Source organism: Schistocerca cancellata, unplaced genomic scaffold, assembly GCF_023864275.1.
Source record: "Schistocerca cancellata isolate TAMUIC-IGC-003103 unplaced genomic scaffold, iqSchCanc2.1 HiC_scaffold_743, whole genome shotgun sequence".
Classification (NCBI taxonomy): Eukaryota; Metazoa; Arthropoda; class Insecta; order Orthoptera; family Acrididae; genus Schistocerca; species Schistocerca cancellata.
Genome location: NW_026046754.1, coordinates 774,121 through 797,369, shown reverse-complemented (window position 1 = coordinate 797,369; position 23,249 = coordinate 774,121).

Genomic DNA, 23,249 nt, shown 5'->3' with positions numbered 1-23,249 from the left:
GTCTGGAACCGCGCGACCGCTACGGTCGTAGGTTCGAATCCTGCCTCGGGCATGGATGTGTGTGATGTCCTTAGGTTAGTTAGGTTTAAGTGTTTCTAAGTTCTAGGGGACTGATGACCTCAGATGTTGAGTCCCATAGTGCCCAGAGCCATTTGAACCATTCGTTATCATTAGAAACCAATGACACCGCCAGGATATTGGGCGTGGGGGATTCATCTCGATCGATACATTACACTACCGGGATCTGATTTATACCAATGTTGTCTTACAGTTATAGGCATTTATGATAAGTTTAAAACACACGGCCCCAAATGTGAGTCTGAATGTGCATCTCACCCTCACTCCTGTATTTGAATGTGCAGCTCCAATCTTAGTATGTAATGTTTGCATTCATAGGCTACCCTCATTAATTTCTGTATCTTTTGTTCTCTACATATCTCAATCTCGTTACTCTCCGAAAGTGAATTAGTGAACTTATTGGTAATTTAACGGATGTTGTGAACGCGTAATACCTCGAGCGTATCGATTGTTAGCCGCTGTAATGTTTGGTGTACCAGTATATTGGTTTTAATTTAAAAATAGTTGTCGGGGTATGGCAAGTTACCTAGGTGTCCACGACATTCACTCAAGTTTGGAAGTTTTTCTGGTTTTAATGTAAAAAATATTGTCGGGATATGGCGAGTTACGTGGACTGCATTCCGTGAAACATCGAAATACGGTTCGCTTTACGTATTTCTCAAAAACAAATAGAGAATATTCACTAATTTCTCGTGAACTCTCACTAGTTCTATTTTAGAGTGGAAGTATACTTACTTTAGTCAACAACAATCTCTTCTTTCGCCTATAGGTACCAGTGAAGTTATTCTACAAGATGTAACGCTCGATTTCGCTATTAGTAGCAAAACTAATTCATTATTAGGTACTAGGTTGTGTGTATACTATAAATTATCAAGTCAATGAAGATTTACGTTTGAAGTCATTCCGAAATCCTTGGGCGCCTAGTAAAATGTATCATTTTAAAAATGACGTAATCATTGATGGTAAACGAACCCACCGATCGATCTGTGTGGCTTACAATATACCCGTGTTGGCCTATTTGGCCTTAGGTAAAGGGTCTCTGTGTCGAATATGCGTTTTGTTTAGATCGTCACTACAGCGCAGTCTACAACAATGGCTCATCATTTCTCCTTGCCTCAAATTTCAAAAGTTTGATGAAGCTGGGCAATCTCATGCGGAAGTAAGTGGCACCGTCATTCGTCGGCTTCTTGAAAAACTTTTGAACAGGTCGTGGACAAAGAGGGACTGAGGGTTCATGAACGCTTTTACTTACAGAATATCACTAGGAAGTTGAAGAAAACCGTCTCAAACTTCCGTCAATTGTATCAACAATATTATTTGGCGCGCAGCATGATCTTACACTACGCAGGAAAAGTTGAAACGTCCCCTTAGAACAATTTATACACGACTGTGCTTAACCTGACACACAATATTATTTAGCGCAACGCAATCTGACTTTCAAAAATCCCTACAAAAGAATGGCCCTGACTAACATTAACCTATACCTTTCACAAATCACTTACCTCACAAAAATCTTCGTTACTGGAACTACTGCAATACAGCGAGCGCCACTACCGCCAGCTTAATAACAGATTCAAACTACGGAAGGCACTAACTACTGATAGGGATAGTTAGCAATTGAAAGATGTTAATAGAGAACAAACAATGTATTTACCTTAACAGTCATAATATATATAGCAGTTCATGACAAATTACAAAACTCCGCCATCTCTCTCCTCACATCCACCACTGCTGGCGGCTCACCTCCAACTGCGCAACGCTACGCGCTGTTCACATCCAGCTGCCGCTGCCCAACACTACAATGGCAGACAACAATGCAAACTAGCCACAGACTGCACACAGCACAGCCAGTGATTTTCATATAGAGCGCTACGTAACGTTGCCAATAAGAAAACGTAAACAGCCTACTTACATAAAGAAAACATAAACAGCCTACTTACAAAGTGGTCGACGGTTATGTTTTCACAGATGTACTACATTGGGGACGAGATTTAGAAAGAGTCGAGAGGTAGAACCTCCTTGTACATATCAAATTCAAAATGAACGGACTGAAACTTGTTGCAATGTTCTAAGAAGCAAAGTAATTGAAGCGGTGAAGCGGGCTTCTACTTTTTCAGTTTTGGGTGATGAGACTTCTGACGTTTGTGGTACACAACAATTAGCGACTGGAGTTCGCTGTCTGTTTTGTGATCAAGATAACAAAAAGACAATAACTTGTGAAGAATTTTTGGGATATGTGTCGCTACACCAGTTGAATTCGAAAGCTATTTCAAGGACTGTCATTCAGTTTTTGCGTCTGCCCCGGTAGGTGAATGGTGAGCGTGACGGATTGTCAGTCTTCGGGGCCCGGGTTCGATTCCCGGCTCGGTAGAGGAATTTTCTCCGCCCAGGGACTGGGTGTTGTGCTGCCATCATCATCCTATCATCCTCATCGACTGCAGGTCGCCGAAGTGGCGTCAGATTGAAAGAACGGCACCCGGGGAACGGTCTGCCCGACGGAGGGCCATAGCCATACGAGTAAATAAATAAATTCAGTTTCTACAAGATTTTAATTTAGATTTAGACAAACTTGTAGATCAAGGCTGTGCTGAAATGGTTAGTTGTATAGGTGGTGTCCAAAACATTATTGAAGACAACAGTCCTATAGCTCCATTCTGCCACTGTGCAAGCCATACATTACATGTTGTCATAAATGACCTGAACGACGTCATTGAAGTGAAAAATGCCACTGGGGCAACAAAGGACGTCACACATATTTTTTAGAGTGAGTACGTTGCGACGGCATAAATTCCAAATATCCCTCTCTTCTGTGAAACCTGTTGGACAGAAAACACAAGAGTAACATAAAACTTTACGAAGACCTTATCAGTATTATACAAGTTCTAGAAACGCTTCCACGCAACCCATCAAACTGTCTATTCTGCCAAACTCGAACCCATGTGCAACCAACTACAACTATATATAAAGACAGTTCATGATTACATAAATAAATTAACCGATGTGCTTCAATGACACCACAATAATGCCTTGACGGAGTTCAGAATCATCTTCGAGAAAGCTAAAAAATAATTGCAGGGAAGTGGATGTTGAATTTAAACGTACTGTGCGGTGGCAAGGCAGATTTACAGATCAAAACAATCATCTTAAAATATAGAGGAATTCTTCAGAATGCCAGTCTTCATCTCGTATCTCATACTTAGAGAGTGTAATTTCCTCTTTGACAGATCGATTTTCTTCTATACGCAAAAAAGCTCCACCCTGAAAATATAAGAAAAACAGACAAATCTTTATTTTTATCTCTTGCAGAAGACATATAGAAAATTAATGGAGATTTTTTTACAGAATTGTGTTTCTGAGGCCACCACTTGTTACGAAATGTTTGAAGCAAATGATGCAAGTGATGTGACCTCGAATAAATCCTTGGAGTTCGCGGATTTGATTGCTGTAGCCACCCCGTTTTACTCATTTGTGTGCGTGGCAATCAACATTGGCATTACTGCACGAAAGTCGACGACGGTTTAGTACATTGTTTAGCTGACTCTGGGGACGAGATTTACAAAGATCGTTCATCAACACACAGTACGTACATTCAGTACGTTACGACGTGTCGAAACGTGGAATTGGTCTACAATATAAGACACGAGGTCCAGACGCCTGCACACGTCCAGCGTTCAAGGGAAAATGGTGGAGGACATGGGAATTCGTTGACAAGGTGTTAAACAGCTTTGTGCAACAGTGCAGACGCCTCCAGTTTCTGTTCGCACTATGATTGTCGCCAAAGCCTACATTGAAATAATTATTTCTTTAAATGGGACAACTATAAAAATTTTATTTTTTCATCTTTTTTCCGGGTATACCTCCAAGACAGCAGGAGTGGCGGGGGAGGGGTGGTGAAAGTGCAGGCCCCCCCCCCCATTCCCCTTCCCGGCACCCATGTTAGAGACTACAGCCGTAGCCTATAGACTCGCCAACTAACGCTTTGTGACGTCTATCGCGCGTGCTTCTGCCAAAGACTAGCAACAGGAAAGTGATGCCTCTTTGCCAAACCACTCATAGGGGTTAGTCGCTAATGAACCTCCGGCCAGCGTGGTAGCCAACCGCCCCATTCAGCTGCTTATCGCCCGCTCGCCGTTAGTCATCGCCGCAGGTAAGAAAGGCGTGCGCTGCGGAGCTTCCGCGCTAACAGTGGCAATGTACGGAAGAGCAGTATGTTAGAGAACACGTATCTACTTTAAAAAGTGGCTTGCATTTGTCACATGAATTCCAGTTGTAAGTTGAGCAATGAAAATTATGAATACATAATTTGCTGATTCGACGTTACTGGCCGGAACAATATATTGTCTCGCTCGGCTTCTACAGTGATTTGGCTTAAACTGTTTTTAGTGCAATGATGTACCGCCTGCTGACGTACAAGAATATACTAGTGTAAGGTGATGGTTTCATCTTATTTGATGTCGTAGTTCTATTACAAAGGCATAAGTGGATTGTAGTTTCCTCTTGAAACAGCTCCGTGGCGCTATATAGTCTGGAATAAACAAAATGTGACTATTGTCCACAGAAATGCAACAAGTGGCATCATAAAAGGAAGAAAAAAATGTTTATTTGCTTAAGATAATCATCTAAAGACCTTCATGACACGCAATTAGTATGAGATTCTGTGTTTTCAAATCCGTTTCCTACTACCTATGTGTAGTGACGAAATACATTGTACTTCGTAACAACCGCGTGCAGCATCAAATATTGACTCGAATCTTTGATCTTTACATCTGCATCTAGCGCCACAAACCGTTATGAAGTGAATGGCAGAGGGTAGAGTCCGCACAGAATAAAGTAGCCGGTAGATGCGAGGGTGGCAGGCTACGTGCAGGGAGAGCGCTAGAGGTGGGGGTTACGGGAAGGCGCTGTAGAGAGAGTATTCAGCGGTGGAGGGGGAAGGGCCAATGTAAACTGAAGGCTACCCTCACATTTTTGTAAACGCTCAAATTTTTGTAAATTTTAAGTGGAGCCCCTTCACGTCCACATTTGCATGATTGATGACCATTCAGAAAGATTTTACTTCTGCTTTGGTTAGTATCGAAAGAGAATTCCGCTGAAACTGTAGCTGCCTATTTTATCCTAGCGTGTTAACCGATTGTGACTTACAAACAAGCGTCATGAGCGGCGAATTTTGAATGAAACCTAAACACTTCTCTTGTTGCCATGTTAAAATTTACTTTTGCCAAAACACAGTGGAGTTTACTCAGTGTCGCATCATTAACATGTAGCCTACGCATATAATTGCTAGAGAATTCTAAAACAGTGATAGCTTAAGTTTATTGAGGAACTGATGAAACGAAAAGTCAGTAGCTTATGAAAAGCTGAAAAGCACATCCTCCGTACAGAATAAACGTACGATGTCTTCACTTACGTTTCTCCAAAATGCATAGCATTTCTCGTTCCACCAGGTATCGATGGCCTTCAGAAATTACATTCTTACGTCGGAAAAGTTTGTCATTCGTGGAATAACACGGTGGAGAATGTTTTGGTATAATAACCGTATGGCAAAACACACTACTACACTACTCTTCGTGCGCTATCTTTCGCCAAAATCTCACTTCGTATCTCCTACCGATTATGAAGTATGTTGTTGATACTTCAGTCTGGCTTTATCGCTCGCGCTGCGCGATTGCAAGTGAGACTGCTGCATCAGATCAGTTTCCAAAAGAGACCTCCACTCAAGTCTAGAGAAAAATTCAATATGTTAGCAAAATTTCATACGCAGCAACATATGTATAATGCACCAAACACAAAATCATATCTACCCCAATTTTTCATTGCAAATTTTTTCGAATATCTCGCAGTGTCTTACTTTCATGTAAATCGCACGATAAATATGATCATTAACGAAATGATAGGCACATCATCACGAGATTGACATATAAAGCTCTAAATAACACAATTATTATTATTATTATTATTATTATTATTATTATTATTATTATTATTTTGCCGAATACTTTCTGTAAAATCTCTTGAGAAAGATCGACCGGCCGAAAGGTGGCAAATATTGTCGGCCTCCTCTTCCGAACAAACGAATGTGCTCGCCCACCATTTGGGAAGAAAATTAGACACTGCTGTCGCAGTACATATTAGAGATGTAGGGGGATGACCCATATACTTAAATTCACGTTACTCGCCGAGTACTGGTTTATATTTAGTAAATATAAACAGAAGCTGTTTATAAGTCATTTGATATCCGTTTAACAATTCACTAATTTTTATCATTAGTATTAATAGAAAGCTTTACTGTTCCGTGGTATTAGAGCACAGGGAGACCAGGAATTCCAATCGTGGGGAGAGTAACAGTGTTGAAGTGGTTCTCTTTAGCCGGCCGCGGTGGTCTCGCGGTTAAGGCGCTCAGTCCGGAACCGCGCGACTGCTACGGTCGCAGGTTCGAATCCTGCCTCGGGCATGGATGTCTGTGATGTGCTTAGGTTAGTTAGGTTTAAGCAGTTCTAAGTTCTAGGGGACTTACGACCTAAGATGTTGAGTCCCATAGTGCTCAGAGCCATTTGAACCATTTTTGGTTCTCTCTAACTTAAAATCCCTCGGCTGTCCCGAAACGCTAGTCTTCATAATTTCATATCCTTGGTCGTTCACGAATTCGAGAATTCTGTTCGTATACATCTGAATCCCATTATTTCTCAGTGATACGCTGTCATCTAACTCCATGTTCTACCTGCGCACAATAAAATTAATGTTGTTACCTCGTTATGCTTACATAACAAATATTTCTCTCTTGAGGACCTTAACAAATCAGTCATTCCGACTGCATATTTGTTAGAAATGTAACTCAACGTTTACTTTCTCAGGCTTTTCACGAAGTCTGTGATGTCTAATCTGGTCAAGGTTGTAGCGTGGCGTGACCGGGGCATTGCAGCACGGGGGAGGGGGGTCCTCAATATTACATTACTGCCATTCTGCGTCGACGTCAGTGTTCAGTGTTGGTACTACTCGTTGGCTGGCTGTTGGTGACTAATATGCCCACATTCGGTGGGTTGTTTAGGGATATGATCTATTTTTATGTAAGGGATCTGTAGTGACACGTTAAACAGTAATTCACCCAATTTCTTGCTCCCGTTTACTTTTAGATCCGTATTGTTTTGAAAATATACGTACAGCAGTGAAAACGTCAACAGTATGCGTTATCTGTCATGTTCAAAAAGAAATGTTCCAGCAGTCACGATGCTTGCATTTCATAATTGTCATGCCCACTTTACTCCTTAAACTCACGCTCACATTCAGTACTGCCCCGATTGTTACACTTTTGCTAGCTGGACGCAGCTAGTTGCTTTTTGTGGGTTCATTTTTAACAAACGGCTGTATCCAGCAAGCAGTAGCATACGATAATCTGTCTAAAGACAAGAGTGTGAACTCTCGAAACGCGTCGTGGGGTGAAATAAAGAGTGACTGACGCAGATAGTTGTATGTGAACTTCTGTCATACAGTCACAATTTCTTACAGCAGTCCAGCATGGACGACGAAATGAAATGAAATGCCGGGACGGTTCCTCTCTGAGGACACGGTCGATTCAATGGCAAGCCTCGAAAAAAATACGTGCTTGTGCTCAGTCTCTCTTTACTTAGATGTCGATCGTCCGCCCGTCCTTCCTTCCTGAACAACCTCTATAATTTTGCCGGAGGTGTACGTTTATAGGCTCCCCCCCTCCTTCCCCTCGAAATTTTGTCATTTTATCAGTATATTATGATGTTAATCTCATGAACATACCCATCGTAACCCACCATATTCCTTCAGGAGTGCCGATACTTCATTTTTATACTTAGATTAGAGTAACTCAGTTAGTCGAACGGTACTGGTCAGCCATCATGTAACCGTGCTTCTTAGGCACCACTCGCAGGCTGTGTTGAAATGTCAAGCGTGGCTGCCGAAACTTCACCCCTCCCCGTCACGGCTGTCACACAGTTACATAATTACAGTGTTAATTATTTATTGTATGACATTGTCACTTCACTGGTAAAGATGAAGCTGACGGTCTGCATTGTATTATACTTTACTACCTTGAAACCTAAGCCTCTACAGTTCTTATACAGGGTGAGTCACCTAACGTTACCGCCGGATATATTTCGTAAACCACATCAAATACTGACGAACCGATTCCACAGACCGAACGTGAGGAGAGGGGCTAGTGTAATTGTTTAATACAAACCATACAAAAATGCACGGAAGTATGTTTTTTAACACAAACCTACGTTTTTTTTAATGGGACCACGTTAGTTTTGTTAGCACATCTGAACATATAAAGAAATACGTAATCAGTGCCGTTTGTTGCATTGTAAAATGTTAATTACATCCGGAGATATTGTAACCTAAAGTTGACGCTTGAGTACCACTCCTCCGCTGTTCGATCGTGTGTATCGCAGAGCACCGAATTACGTAGGGATCCAAAGGGAACGGTGATGGACCTTAGGTACAGAAGAGACTGGAACAGCACATTACGTCCACATGCTAACACCTTTTTATTGGTCTTTTTCACTGACGCACATGTACATTACCATGAGGGGTGAGGTACACGTACACACGTGGTTTCCGTTTTCAATTACGGAGTGGAATAGAGTGTGTCCCGACATGTCAGGCCAATAGATGTTCAATGTGGTGGCCATTATTTGCTGCACACAATTGCAATCTCTGGCGTAATGAATGTTGTACACGCCGCAGTACATCTGGTGTAATGTCGCCGCAGGCTGCCACAATACGTTGTTTCATATCCTCTGGGGTTGTAGGCACATCACGGTACACATTCTCCTTTAACGTACCCCACAGAAAGAAGTCCAGAGGTGTAAGATCAGGAGAACGGGCTGGCCAATTTATGCGTTCTCCACGTCCTATGAAACGCCCGTCGAACATCCAGTCAAGGGTTAGCCTAGTGTTAATTGCGGAATGTGCAGGTGCACAATCATGCTGATACCACATACGTCGACGCGTTTCCGGTGGGACATTTTCGAGCAACGTTGGCAGATCATTCTGTAGAAACACGATGATGTTGCAGTGCTCTCCGATACACACGATCGAACAGCGGAGGAGTGGTACTCAAGCGTCAACTTTAGGTTACAATATCTCCGGATGTAATTAACATTTTACAATGCAACAAACGGCACTGATTACGTATTTGTTTATATGTTCAGATGTGCTAGCAAAACTAACGTGGTCCCATTTAAAAAAAAAGTAGGTTTGTGTTAAACATACTTCCGTGCATTTTTGTATGGTTTGTATTAAACAATTACACTAGCCCCTCTCCTCACGTTCGGTCTGTGGAATCGGTTCGTCAGTATTTGATGTGGTTTACGAAATATATCCAGCGGTAACGTAAGGTGACTCACCCTGTATATTTATCTTTCACGGTAAGAACTGTCTGGTGACTGACACCGTTAGGGTCAGTTTTCGGAACTATCATAAAGATAATCTCCTATTGTAATATTATCCATTAAAGCGTAAAGACACATCCTTCTCAATATTTCGGAAGTGTGCACTAACTTTTGATCTGTATTCTGTAGTTGTTACTTTTGGGCACCTTTGTCTGCCCCTGGCGAAGTTTTCAACCAAGATATTGTTTATATTTGACAATTCAGAAGCAGTGGTAATACAACAAATCTGATCCCTTTTAAAATCTTGCGCACGATATATACAGGCCTAAGTTTATCTGCCAAAACAATTTCTAGCTATTTGCAGTGACTTCACATCTTTATGAGAATATTGTATGCGAAGGTTCCACTCTGAGATCGTACAACTTACAGCAATTTCTTTGGTCTCTGCATTACATTTTCTGAAAACAGCGCACTCTAGTACCATCTGTGTTATTCATATCATTGGTGTGACCAAACAGTCTGAATATACACAGGTTTCTTCTATTTTACCGAGACCCGTAACAGTCCAGGGCCCACTCACCGCCTCTAATAAGTCGCATTGCCAACGGCTACATCGAGAAGTATCTGATAGTGCGATTAGAGAGCAAGAACTCATTCTCGGTAGGCGATGATGTAGGTGCAACCGATCGCGATAGTAAATTGCTATCGATTCATCCAAACAATTCGAAAGCGACATCCTGTTTTGAAGACCTACGCTTCGGTCGCTGCTGCAACTGATCTCCCGATGTGAACGGGTCAGTGGCCCAGCAGTAAATATACACCTCTGATGATTGCCACATGCAACAGCCACTGAAGCATTCGTCTTTAAAACATAAGGAAGCGGCCAACGAGTGGAAATGTTTTTTTCTGAATTTGAGACTGTCCGCGGGAGCCTCTGCTTGTGTGCAACTAATGTTCCTGTAACTTAACATAGTACTGGCCAGTATTTTTGGTGACAGAAAAAACTTAGCATTTCCGCGCGGCATATGAAAGAAGCGTACCATCTTCCAAACCAATTGGCATCGAACAACGTTAGATAATTCTTCTACAAGAAACAAAAATTTTTACTTACATCCGTTTATGTATTAAGAGTAACTGCGGTCGCAAGCTCACAACTAAACTACCACTTTTTTGAAGTAACCTATAGTTTTTATTATTCTGTAGAGGACGACGTTCGCTGTCAATAGGATGGTGGGTTTATTTTCTATTTTCAGTTATTAATTCCTAGAAAACTTCATAATTAATGAACTGAAATTTAAAAGTGAATTTGTTTCGTCCAAATACAGACTACTCTAAAATAAGGGACAGATTTCAAATATTTATTCCTGCAAAAGATAGAAACACAATTCCGACATTCCTGAACAGAGAAAAGTCCAAATTTCTATGCATTCCATGTGGGCATCATGTGTTACACGACAGGTATGAAAATGGTGGCTCATTGCCTGCCACACACGTAGCAGCTGGTCTCTCGTTGTCGAAATCACAGCTTCAACAAGGCATTGTCGAAGACTTTCAAGAATGTCAGGCATAGGTGGGATGAAAAACGCCGTCTTTTTCGTAAGTTCTCTAAGGACGTCCGACGTTACCTGAATGACACCATTCCAGGACGCTGGATTGTAAGAGGATGAACATCGCCAATGGCCTCCCAGGCCTCCAGACCTCTGCTTATCACTATTACGTAAAGGATCCCTTTTTTATCTCCCTATACTTGAACTCTTGAATGTCCGCGACATCGCATTTTGAAGCTGTGAATTCCATAACGAGAGACCAGCTGCTTCGTGAGTCAGGAAATGAACCACAATTTTGATAGTTGTGTAACACTTGGTGCTCACATTGAATGCAAAAAAATTTGGAACGTTCTCTTTCCAGGAACGTTCGAACTGTTTATCTTTTGTAGTTTGGAAGCAATTAATACCTGAAAATCTGTTCCTTCTTTTTGAATAGCCCTGTACTTGTTACTACATAGGTCTACTTAAGATTTTACTTTATTAATCCTTCGTTGGACTCTTTAAAGACCACGTAGAACGATTTGCTACCTTTAGCCGTCTTGTGCTTATCCTCTAAAAACTTTTTTCTATTTACAGGTATATAGCCGTTATAGTTTAATACATTTTTGACTCCTTTGTCTGTTTGGAAACGAATTGACTTGTCGGTTATTTATCTACATGTAGTCGCCAAGTGGATCAGCGACAACTTCCTTACGAGCAACTTGTGTGTCGGCTGCCGATCATACATTGGTATTTCCCGACCCATTTGCGATGTTTAAGATTTTCTTGGTTAACTGTGAACCATTCATTAGTGTTACACGTCCATAAAATTTCAGACATCTTGTCCCTGTGACAACCATATCTCAAGATCAGGGAATGTAGTTCTGAGCTCCCGCGCATCAAGATTCTGATGTGGACGTTGGGTCGAATATTTTCCTCATTACCCTTTCTACTAGTGCCTCAATGGTATTGTTAATGATGGTTAGTGATAACCTCTAAACAGTGATTAGAATAATGTGTGGGGTTCATAGTCGCACATCTTGTAGGCATCTTTTTAAAAGATTGGGAATGCTTACAGCAGCCTCTCAATAAATCTACTAACAAACGAAATTTTTTCTCAACAACATGGACCAGTTTCAAAACAAGTGACATTCATGAATATAATACCAGAAAAAAGACTAACACTGTCCTTTGCTCAACCTATCTTTGGCACAGAAAGGGGTAAAATATTTTCGACAAATTACCAGATCAAATACGGTGTCTGACAGACAGCAGTAATAGCTTCAAAAATAAATTGAAATCGTATCTCCTTGACAACTCCTTCTATACCATAGATGAATTCTTGAATAGGAATAAATAAATCTATAAATATAGTATATGCATTTTGTGCCATTTAAGGGAATGGACATTTTGACAGCTGTCCCGTGAAGCTTCATTAGGGCGTGTCTGGTGTCAGTAACAGTCCCAGTAATCATTTCCAAAAAGGAAAGGCATATGATACCGATAAGTTTGTTGCTATATGCAGGCTGTTCCAAAATAAATATACAGGTTTTAAAGCTTTGTAACATTCATTACATCCATCTTACAGTATAAATAACCTATCAGATGATTGAGCAACTCCAATGCTCAATGTTAGTAACATTCATCACTCATAGTAAACAGGCGAGTTCTCCCTAGATCTTGATCAGTATGTCTATGGTAATTGTTGTAACAAAACTGTTTCTAAAGTCGGGTAAATCAGCTGATGGCGGAGGCACGTACACGTGATGTTCTACGAACCCTGAAATGCAAAAATCGCATGGCGTAAAGATCGTGCGTAAATGTGGTCATTCAGAAGCAGCTCTATCAGAATCCTTGCGGCCAATCCAGCGTCGTTTAACCAGTCGCGTACTGAATTATACCAGATAGGAGACGAACCATCTTGCCACCAAATCAATTACTGTGGTTCAGTTCTTCCAGTTTAGGAAGGAGCCATAGCCCTAGCGCATCAAAATAAGAAATACCAGTTTGTTGCTTCAGCGAAAAAGAAAGGCCCATAAACTTTCATCCGGGATATAGTATAAGAAACATAAAATTTTGGGGATTTGCTGACTCCCAGATGCGCAAATGACGTGCATTCATATTTCCACTAAGGTGAAATGTGTATTCGTCACCGATACGACCCAGAAGACCTTCGTTATGCAGCAACATTTCTTGTGCGAAGGTGGCACGTAAACTGTAGTCTGAAGACTTTAGAACTTGTGCCAACTGCAAACGATGTCTTGGGGATACTTGTGAGAGACTGACACTCGTTCGACACAATCTTCATACTATTTCCTGTGCGCACAGGTGTACAAACTGTTAGAATTGTTCTTTCATGTGATGGGTCACTTAGAATTCTAAGTCGACTATAGGAAATGCTGCCGGCCGAGGTGGCCGAGCGGTTCTAGGCGCTACAGTCGAACAGCGCGATCGCTACGCTCGCAGGTTCGAATCCTGCCTCGGGCATGGATGTGTGTGATGTCCTTAGGTTAGTTAGGTTTAAGTAGTTGTAAGTTCTAGGGGATTGATGACCTCAGAAGTTAAGTCCCATAGTGCTCAGAGCCATTTGAACCATTTTTTAGGAAATGCTACAAACCCTTACAACACATTTATTCATTCTCAAACACCCTGTATATTCCAGGCATTCATTTGGTCATTACTTTTAACTTTCGGTACATCACACGAGAAAAGCTTTGCCCATTTGAAAGTCTGTTTGTGCACTCCTTGGCACAATGGGTCATCTCACAGCAAGCTGCAAGCTCCTGTTTGTGTACATAGTGATAAGCAGATTCACTCATAAGGAAGACTGGAAGTAAACGTGTTTAAATGTCCTAATACTTCGTCTTATGTTAAAATTAATATGCGTAATACGTCTGCATATACTTACGTAAGTGCTGATACATAGCCATCACTTGCGCTAAAATAGTTGTTTCCTAACGTATTGTTAATAGTTGCCGAGTCGATTTATGCTCCGTGAGAATTGAAAGTGTTCTTCGAAAAATTGACGGGGTTATAAAAAGTATGTAGGCTACTTACATAATACGGTATTTTAACAATTTTATTGGAAGGAGCAAGATTTTGTCTGTTCATAACTGACTGGTTCCAACCAGTGTTCACTTTTAGAACTGATGGAAGGGAAGTGAAAATACAATTACAGTAGAATCTCTTCTCTTCATAAGCAAATATGGTATTAACTCTAGTGCTGTTTTTGCGGATGAGTCGAAACGGGGGGACATTGGCAGTTGCTCTGTTGTTTCCTCTGATCGTGTCTTCAAGGTCCGACGACTGCCTCAAGACTTCAGTGTCTTGGTCGTGGAACTATATTATCTCTTGAGCACATTGAAGCAGATGAGGCATGCTTAGTGCTAGATGCCGTGTTTGTTCCGATTCCCTCTCTTCAACGCTTGTACCCAGAGATAAAATAGTCCAGAATATCCAGGATGCCGTCCTTCAACTACAACGTCTGAGGACTTCCTTGATGGTCACCAGGACACTTGGATCCTGCGGGGAACGAAAGGGCGGATGTATCAGCCAAGGAGGCATGTAGCGATCCTCAATTATTTCAGTCTGTCAGCCCCCTGCTATTATCTCGCTGTTGAGGTAGAGAGTTATGCATCGATGGAATGAAGTGTCTGGAAGTGACTGATAATAAGCTGCGTCTAGTGAAGCCCAATATGTGAACGTGGGGTACCCCATTTCGGCCACGAGGGTGGGATGAGATCGTACTTATTCGTCTTTGCGTAGGCCACAGTCCTATGACGCATGGCCTGTTGCTCCAGCGAGAGTATCCTCCAGTCTGTGGTGTTTGAGGTTTACAGACATCTGTGTGACGCATTTTAGTTAACTAAGTTTTATTTGCGGACCAGAGGACAGAGGCAGATTTGCCTGCAGATCGCTTCGACCGTTCACAGGGTGACTGGCACACCCATGTTTCTTGTAAGCGTTTCTGTGGTTTTACTTCTGTTTTAAGCCCAGGGATAGCAGCTTTCACCCTTCCCAGTTGCAATAAGGTCTGTGAGATAGTGTGATTGCGCCCGTTAACGCGAGTGGGGTGGGAGTGAATAAATAAGTACCATTTTATAAAAAAGATTTTTTGAAAAGAGTAGTGCCCAGTAGATTGAACGTGTTGAATGGCAATATTGATATATCATTTGAAGTTGCATGATTAAAATATTATTAAAACTGTGAAAGATGAATTACGTGTATTTCGTCATCTTCAATCAGTAACATATTGGAAGTGTTACTGGTGACAAATAGTCATGCCCCACCAAAAAACTTTTAACTCGAAGCGATAGTAAAAGGTCACGGAGCACGTAATGCGAGGAAACTGAGTATGGGACATATTCCCACTGTTGAACTAGTGCGCTAGTTTTTCGAATAATTATTGTATATTGTCATTAACACGAACTAACTTCTAATGAGTGAGGTCTTTACACGTGATATCTCGCGTATGGCGGGGCCGCACAAGCAGAGAATTAACGGTGCATATAGCTGATTGGGATGTGTGCTGTAGGTTTGCTCGGTCGAACATTGCTCGGTGCAAGTAGTTCGGCTAAAGTCCGGCAGATGTCAATATAGTCGCTTAAGGCTCATACACACAAATTTATCGGTCGACCAGTGTCGTACGTGACAGCACTCGGCGATTACAGCGCCGCCCTGTTGTGATTTGTTTGTCTTGATCTACGAAATCCCGCTTGGTTTCACACAAACAGTTACTAAAGGTAAAATATTCTGTGTCGTTAGGCTTTTCCTCCTAAAATAATAGACGTTTCGATCACTCTGCTGGGATCTTCATCGGGATGTTTCGCTGCCCACTATTGCTAGAACACTGTCAAAGACCAGTGTCGCGCTCTCTTTTAAAGGGGATATTTCCATCGTTTGTGTTGGAGATGTGGGAGCAGAGGTTAAAATTCGTGTGGCTACCATTGGTGGGACGTTGTCATAGGCTAATATTCCTGCTCTGATGCAGAAGAAGGGATGTTACTCGCCAACTCTTATTTATACCATTTTTAACCCATTGTCACTCGATAGAAAAGCACTTTCCACCAATTTCGCTGGAGAAGGGTTATTGGTTGAAATTTCTCCTACTACTATTGGTTGGTCATCATCACTGGCTAGATGCGAAACGGACAGAACAAGAGTGGGGGGAATGTTTACCCAAAATATTATCGCTCGCCGAGGTGACTTGCAGCGCGTTGTTTGTATCGCTTCCGCATAGCGGCCGTATGTTCACTTCCTTGATGGCGGAGAAACGCGATGCCAGCAGCCTATAGCCGTCCTCTGTATTGAACTTACATGCTGTTACCTTCCCGTATAAATAAAAAAATATAAAATGTGTTACCTTCCCGAACAGAAAATAAAAATTATTAAATTTGGATAGTTAAACTCTGACGTATGAAAACTGATAAATCTTAACTTATGAAAAACTGATAAATTTTGACGGAAGCAGCGCTACGCCATGGCCCTGTGAAATCAATCTGAATCTGCCCGTGAGAAATAAACTGAAAAATTCTTACCTCGTGATGGTGTCGCCGGATAACGCTGTCTATATATCTGCTCGTAAATGGCACAGCTTAGTACAATGCCGGCCTATCTAATGATACTGGATAACATTTGTCTGAGCTCTGAATTACTAGAAAAACTGGCTTTACTTAGTGACACAGCTGGTTGTCTGATTGCTAAACAGCACATGACTATGATATGACAAAAATTCTGGAATATTTTAATTTGGATAAATGACTGGATCGGGACTGGCAGTGACTTACGGGGAAATTATACTTTTATAGTTGACTGGTAAAAACAATTATATTCTGAAAATTTTTTACGTTATTGATAAAGATCCACAATCCATTATACGGGAAAATTGAATTTGTTACTAATCAGGGTCAACTGGTGCTGACGAATCACAAGAGGGAAACAAATTCATATTAACCTCTCAGACAAGTGACTTAACTACGCGCATGCCAATAAAAATAATAAAATTTACCTTAGAATAGATGGTCGACTTAATTACACTGTTGACTTTTCATTATATTAACAATTATTCATTTGTTCATCATCTCATTCCATGGTATCATTTAGCTCTGCGGCTGATCACACTATTATTCAGTTCCATGTAATAAAATTTTACAATTTTTTTTTCCCACTGCGCTGTACCAGCGACAGAGTACAACTACACTGTAGGAGCGAGTGACTGCAACTGCCGCAGACTGCTCTGATCTGAGACTCTACTGCAGCTCTCTTTTGACAGGGGCAAAGATATTTTGTGTCTTAGGCAGCGCCTGTAAATTGTCGTTCTAGCAAGTGAGCAATACATCGAGATTATAATTGCTCCAGCAGGGTGGTGAACCCCTTACAATGCATTCTTGGAAATTTCAACCGCTTCTCGGACTTTCCTTTTATTAATGTTGCTTTCCTTAGCCAACACACGTTCGTTATTAAAATCGATGTCAGAGCCACAGTTCTTACGATATTCCGCTACTACCTTGTTTTAGCCGCGTGTGTCGTTTGTGTTCTATAACGCGTTCTGTAATAGTTCTTCCCGTTTCGCCTAAATACACTTCGCCGCAGCCACATGTCACTTGATAGACGCCTGCATTCTGGAGGCAGTCAGGTGCTTTCGTTTTTCTTCGGAAAAAATATTTTGTTTTGACTAAAGAAAGCTGTCCGAATACCATTTGCCTTTCGAATTCTGCTTATGCGATCAGTGACCCCAGAAACGAACGGTAACCTAACGGAGTGAGAAGGCTGTTTTTACTAGCGTGATTAATATTCCGTCTGAAAGACCTGTCGATTCAACAACTATCATAGCCATTTGCCTTCATTGTCCTCTTTAAGAACTCCAACTCCGCTGATACGGAAGGCACGTAAAGACAGTGTGTTAAGCATCGCTTGCTTCTGGGCTGAGTGGTGGTGCGAAGTGGCATCTAAATACCTGTTTGTGCTGGTCGGCTTTTTATACTCTGTGTGACCTAGAGTGTTATCAGATATTCCGTATAAAAACACAACTAGGAACGGGAGACCGACCTCACTCTCAACCTCTAAGCTAAATTTGATTTTAGGGTAATTCCATTTAAGAAATTGGGCAACGCATGATTTCTTCTTTGCTGTGTGTCCAAATAACAAATGTATCGTCCACGTACTGGAGCCAACAAGGCGCCTTCAAAGGAGCACTACTTAATGTCTGTTGCTGAAGATGTTCCATTAAAATGTCAGCTGCAAGTGGCGATACGGGTGAGCCCACAGTAAGGCCGTCAGCCTGTTCATAGAATTCACCATTGTATTTAAAATAGCTCGAACGAAGACATAATTCAATTAAGTCACAAACATCTTTGGCAACTATTTCCCTTATGGTCTCCATTGTATCTGATACTGGGACGTTAGTAAATAACGATGTCACATCGAAGCTAACAAGAATGTCACTTGCAGGTATCTTCACTGTGCGTATAATTTTAAAAAAAGTTTCGAATATTTAACAAAAGTATTTGTTTTATCAACTAGATCTCGGTTTACCAGATAAATATGGTGCTAAAAGCTAATTTGGAGAGTTAATCCCACTGACGATAGGCCTCAAAGGAACCGATTCTTAACGTATCTTGTGTAGTCCATACATTCTGGGTTTTACGTTCTTTGTAATAGGGCTGTCCTCTCTTGAGTCTGGTATCAGGTTTTTACTTTCCGAACGATTCTGTTAGTCAGATCGCTTTTTAACTTGGGATACACAGGATCAGCTAGTAGTTGTTACATCTTCCTGTGATAATCCACAGCGTCCAAAACTACGGAAGCATTCTCCTTACCCGATTTCGTTAAAACGATGCTTTCGTTTCTCTTGAGTTCATTACGAGATTTCCTCTCCTCCGCCGATATGTTGCCTTTGGGAGGTTTTGATTTCCGTAAAACTCCGGCACATCTTGTCTTACTTCCTCGGCCTGCACTGTCGGAAGACTGAAGGACGCCGCTTCGACGGCACTTGGAATTTCTTCAACAGGTACTCTTTTCGGTGTAGTTGCGAAATTGACAGTTGGTCAACACTGGAACAGCTGTTTCATCAAGTACTTCTGACGAGAGGTTTACCACTACTCGTGTCGGACCCACACACGTCTTCCTTGTGCACTCTAACCGTTACCTTCTCGAACTTCTCTTTTTGTTTCATGGCACTGAAATTGGAAAACATTCCTGAATGATGAAACGTCATTCTGTCCGCTTTATCCCAGTTCTGGGGTGAGATAGTTGCCGCCAGGAAAAATGCTGCCCAATTAAAACGGAGATGACACTAAGTCTGTGGGTATTTGCTGGATTATTTCACGAAGAAGTGCTCGGCTAGCCCTTTGGTAGATCCCTTGGCTTTCACTGTATGCGCGTGGTGGTTAATTGTGCCGAATTTGGGAATAATATTATTACGACACCGGGAGAGAAAGTCCAGATCGCTTAATAACTTACCTCCTCTTCTGCAGAGGTTCTCCAGTCCTCTGACGGTGGTGTAAGAGAACGCGACTCGGGTCTCTGACAGTGTTTTAGCAGTAGTGGACACCGAAACACCACGAAGAAGATCCAAGCAGAGGAGACGAAACATCGATTATTTTAGAAGGAAATATGACGCGGCCTAACAACCGAGAAGATTTTAACTGATAACGGCCACAAAAGCCTGCAACCTTAAAAAAAAGTAGAAAGAAAGCCGTGGGAAAAGTTTATAATGTAAGGAAAGAGACTCACCCACGTTCTGTTACTTAGTTGTACTTAACAAACAAAGGATGAATCAAGCATTTCGGAGCTTCTGATCCTCAATCAATTCTTAACCAAACAGATTAAAAATCATGAGAGAGGATGTAAGCTACGAAGATAAGTTGTTGGATCCATTACGATTTCTAGCCTCTGTAATGTGAATGCAAAATGCCACGTTCCACGTCATTGCGATTTATCGTGTAAAATGATCCACGGAACATGACACTAGCTAACTAGCTAGGGAGACCTCAAATTTAGTGCTGTTACATCCTCAATATTATTTACTAAAATTATTCCTGAAACCAGGAACGCGATTTGTAGTTGACTGAAGAATTAAATCATGATAAAGCAAAATAAATCAAACAAAATACGTTCCTGTAAAGATTATTAAATTATTTATAAAAGATGACCTGTAAGTTTAAGGAACTCATTTCAGATTGGAATAAAAGAAGGCTGCGTATGGCAGTGGCGCACGTCATCTAATAAATACGGCAGATATGAAAGAAACGAAGCATTTAGTAACCGTTAGATCTGTGAAAAAAGATCCCACACTTTGGTCTTCAAAGAAAAGGGTTTGGATATAGGCTAGACATTAACTCTTACAGCAATGAAACAAGTACATTTATCGATTAACGTCCATTGAACGCCGATATTCCGGTTTTAAATTTGATTTACAGTAAGTATCGGAAGTAAAACACAGAAACGGAAATACAGAAGCTCGACGGACTTTCATTCTGTGAGCCACAGGAAACCATTATGGATTCGTTAATAAATGTAAAAAGTGCTTATTGCCTGCGTCTGTGTTTATATATTCCTCGCACATGTCCCACAAACATCTGCAGTCTTTAAATTTCTCCAGGAACTCTGTTATTATTTAATCTGACTCCGCCCTGTCACGTACATCAGAGAAGTATTTAACCGAGCGCGCAGTGACACGAGTAATCAATTCAGACGATACTTGTTAGTAAATAAAGCTGCCTATTCTTGCTGCAACTTAATTTATTTTACCCAGACGCGTTTAGCCTTTCGTTGCTCTAAGGTATCATCAAAGGATATATAACGATACAGTTTTGTTACTTTTAGATTATCAAATAGTTCACGTCGCGATTTTTTTTATGTAAATAAGTAATTACGTTCGGTTTTCTGTGGTCTGCGTTTCCTCTCATCTGGTTTGGAGGCTGCACTTTATTACCGACCTCCAGACCACATAAAAGGAAACGCGGATCACAGCAAACGCGTTACGTAATCTTCTGCACTTTTTGCTTAATTATGACCACAGCAGTTAAGTCCCATAATGCTCAGAGCCATTTTGCTTGGTTACAAAGGAAGTTTTTCTTCAAAGTCATAACATCTTACCCTTTTATTATTTTTAATTCTGTACTTCAGTAACTATATAGTTGATTTTCACAAACATTTGGCAGACAAAGTCCTCAATAGCTTCATGGTCTTCTCTTGTCACCACCGAGTTTAGTCAAAGATGAGAGAGATGCCATAGGTGGACATAGCTTCTGATGACGTAGCTTCGCTGATGCCACAATGAAATACGTGACAGCCGCTTCACCTAGACAAAATGAATGATCTTGGTAGTGGCGTAAATCCAGTCTTTGATATTCATAAACAGCAGATTAGCATTCAGCGTGATGGGGTTTTGCGCTGGTAGTCTATCGTTCAACAGTTTGGTGTGACGAAAGTCTCAACAGTCGCGGAGGGAAGCTAAGATGGAAATTTGATATCCAGTTATGGCGAAACATGGTAAACGCAAACAGCACACACCCGTTCTAAGTTGAATACATCTGAGCATCTAGATAAGTTCTTATCAGAAATATGTACTTAACATTCTTTCAACTTCCATACAGATCAAATTCACAAGTATAAACTTGTAATAATCATTAGGTTTAATACAGCAGTAATTTCCATCTGCGTAATAACGTAGCGTACAAAATCGCTACTCGACATCCTGCACGCAGTCTTCTGCCAGACAAGCATTAGAGCAAAGTTACCAATATGGCATTCAAGGTTGTCACTTGGATGCGGATCCATCCCTAGAGTAAGGCTGGAATATATCGTCTACTTTTTGTGTGTGGTGAAAAATGATTACGACTTGTAACACGTAGAATCACATATGTGCTTAAAAATAAGTCGTCGAAATCAGCTAATCGTACGATTTAAGGAAAGATAGTTTACTTTAGACTATTCGGGACAATGTTTTCTATTGTTAACGGTCAAAAGGATCTCTGCGGGACCATACTGCGTCTCCAACGCACCAGCACCCTCCGCCAGACAAGCAAATTGATGTTCTCTTGTTTGAACAACGAAATCTCCGCCATCTTGACAACATCTTACATAGAATGAAAATGTATTCCAAACTGGGCTGTCGTATTCCCTTAAATATAGAATAATGTTTTCAGATAACGTAATTACCTCATAAACACTACTTACAAGTGTCGAAAACCATACAATTATCCATTTTGCCACAAGAGACAAATTAGGTAACGAGCGATATTCTGCACAAGAAAATTGGAGAAAACAAATGGTGGTGTGTATGGATCAGTTGGCTTATGTTAATAAAAGTATCCATTTCAGTGTCACGCAACATAACACGTATAAAATATTAACCATAATGATGCTTAGAATTATCCAGGCTGTAGGCGCATGTATCTGTCCTTGTACAGCAGATACGTGGGCTGATCTGCATACAAAACGGTGTTATCCCTATATATCCTCACAATTCGCTGGTAACGACTGAACAATGTTGGCGACTGTTTAAAGAATGGCTGACAGGCTGAGCAACAACAGGTGTGACTTAACGTCATTTTTTGAAATAGCTATTTATAATTCCATGAGCCGGTTTTGGAAACTTCTCAGGCTCATCTTCAGTGGAAGTTGCGTAGCTATTACAGGCATGATGATAGGTGCTGGCTTGCGACAGGATGGACAGCTTTTGGTGTTAGCATTCATGTGCCTGCTTCCATTGTGCTGGCCAGTCCCTACTACAGCGCACACACTTTCACAGAATGTGTATTCATATACAATGTGATAACGAAACTTTGCCAGCATCCAACATGTTGTGTAGCACTTCCTCACATTTATTAGAGGTGGGACTGGGAATTTGTCTCGATGTAGGTAGGGCAGAGAATTCGACTCTTTGGAGTTTCTCGAGGAAAATAATCAAAATGACGAGAATCTCGAAAAGATTTTAAAGAAATGTCCAACTGTGCTGTCTTCCGTTCACAGTGTATGCAAATCACTGTAGTATGGGTAGTTGTGAAGCTATCGCGTTAAACAGCGTGCTGCTTTTCAGAACAGTCAAATCGCGGTTGTTGTGTTAGGAAAAAGGAAGGTAGTTAATCTTAAAATGTTCTTAAGGAAGTAATATTGGTCAAAGTGGAAGAAAAGTTCCTGTAACGATAGGTTTGGAAACAAGTACCATTTGAGATATGGGCCAATCTGTCCCTTCACTGCAAGTAGTTAAAATACATCCTGACACATCCTTCTGCCCTTCTTCGCAGTGAATTACGTACTCTTTCAAACACATCTGGAT